Source organism: Chlorocebus sabaeus, chromosome 17 (assembly GCF_047675955.1).
Source record: "Chlorocebus sabaeus isolate Y175 chromosome 17, mChlSab1.0.hap1, whole genome shotgun sequence".
In the NCBI taxonomy this organism is placed as follows: domain Eukaryota; kingdom Metazoa; phylum Chordata; class Mammalia; order Primates; family Cercopithecidae; genus Chlorocebus; species Chlorocebus sabaeus.
The window spans coordinates 18,092,321-18,094,704 of record NC_132920.1 but is presented as its reverse complement, the minus strand read 5'-3'; positions in this window follow the sequence as shown (position 1 = coordinate 18,094,704).

Genomic DNA, 2,384 nt, shown 5'->3' with positions numbered 1-2,384 from the left:
CAACCCTCGTTCAGGTCCCCTCTCCATGGCAGAGAGTTTTCTACTTTTGCTCATGAAACTCATGCTCCAACTTCACCCTTGATGTCTGCGCTCCTCAACTTTCTTGGTCATGGTGTGTTCGGAATTTATTCCTTCCAGTGGGTTCTTGGTCTGCGCTGACTTCAAGAACGAAGCCGTGTACCTTCACAGCCAGTGTTACAGCTCTTAAAGGTGGTGTGGACCAAAAAATGAGCAGCAACAAGATTTATCGTGACTTTAAGAAGAAGCTGGCGACCTTTGCAATGAGTGTGACAGCTCTTGAAGGTGGTGTAGACCCAAACAGTGAGCAGCAGCAAGATTTATTGTGAAGAGTGAAAAAAAACATGCTTTCACAGCGTGGAAGGGGACCTGAGCAAGTTGTGGCAGCTGACTGGGGTGGCCAGCTTTTATTCCCTTATTTGGCCCACCCATTTCCTGCTTATTGGTCCATTTTACAGAGTGCTGATTGGTCCATTTTGCAGAGTGCTGATTGGTGCACTTACAATCCTTTAGCTAGACACGGAGTGCTGATTGGTGTGTTTTTACAGAGTGCTGATTGGTGCATTTACAATCCTTTAGCTAGACACAGAGCGATGATTGGTGCATTTACAATCCTCTAGCTAGACAGAAAAGTTCTCCAAGTCCCCACTCAACCCAGGAAATCCAGCTGGCTTCACCTCTCAGTGGGACAAAGAACTTTGGGTTTACCTCAGACAATGAGAATCTGATACATGGTGATGCACTGGTGAGACTGGAACAGTGCATATGAGAATAGGCAGCTGGATCTAGACATCCACGCAGTGTGTGCCTTCTGGTGAGTTATTTAAGTCTCCTAAGCCTCACTTTCCTCGTCTGTAGCATGGAAGCATTAATACCTATTTTTAATTACTGAGAGAACGCTTGTGGCAGATGACTGGCACATATTAATCACTCAATAAATAGTAATTATTATTTTTATAACTACCCATACTCATTTTCATTAAACGTACATTACATAACAAAGATTGAGTGTGAATAAAATGGGATTCATTTATCACAACAATTGATTTACTACATAGAACAAACACTGGCATCCCAGAGTCAGAAGGGTGAACAGCCATGAGGACCACGGGGCAGGGCACCAAAATCACCTGCTACAGCCACCACTGCAGGGTACATAGAGAGATCTAAAAACTGGTATTAGTCCACCCCCAGATTGCAAAAGAGTTATGGTAGAAGAGGCTGGGGGGAGTGAGATACCTTGGAGACATTTTCAATGTATAATAAACTTCCAATACCCTCTCCAGAGGAGAAGGCAAAGAGGGTTTTCTTCTTTATCTGAAGCTAAGTAGGATTGGCATTTAAGAGGAGCACTCATAACTCAACAACCTTCCCTGGAGTCAGAGATCACAGGGAATGATTTCTGAAATACACCTGAGAACGCTAAAGGCTGTAGTCGCTGATGCTGACAGAAGCAGGAGGAGGGCATTGCACAGGGAGTGAAGTGCACTTCCAACCACTCCAGAGCATTCCTAGGAACAAACTAAAGTGTTCTGTAGCAAAACGAGCTGCAGGAAATGAACAATGCTTATAGAAGCATGACCAACATACCTTAGCATTCTAAGGCTCTGATAAGTCCTGCAGGAAAGATAACTGTTTAGTTTTATTTAACAGCACTTTTCAAACTTAATTTTTTTTTTTTCTTTTAAAGAGACAAGGTCTAACTATGTTGCCCAGGCTGGTCTTGAACTCCTTGGCTCAAGTGATCCTCCCGTGTTGGCTTCCTAAAGTGCTAGGATTACAGGCATGAACCATCATTCCCAGCCCACATTTTTCAAACTTTTAAACCATGGAACCCTGTTTTCCTTGGTAATGCCTATTCATAATCCGTGGATGTCATGCTTTGTGGAAACACTTGAAAACACTGATGTGGGCTTTAGACTTAAAAGGCTCTGGACCACTTGGAAAGAGGCGCAGCTCACCTGAGAACTGGAATCCTTCTCATTACTCAAGGAGATAAACTATTGTTCCCACTGTTCTCTGGTGGGCCGAACCTTGGGGTCAGGATCATTTCTAGTCAAGTGAAACATTTCCAAAGCTCTTCACTGGGAAAACCCTTATCCTCAGTGATCGTTATCCTCTGTGGCTAGAGGCGGGTTCCTGGCAGGAGGAACCCTCCCTTTCTGCTTTCCATAAATGCTTATAATCATTTCATTGAATGAGCTGGACTTAGCTGGGCTTATAAGCACAAAATAAGTTTATATTTTTTCCTCCATGGCCTCTTCAAATCACTCCATGGTCTAATTCTTCCTTGCCCCAGGATAGGATCATGAGCACATTCCATGACTTTTCCAGTCATCCCTGGAAAATAAATGAAAAGCCCCTTG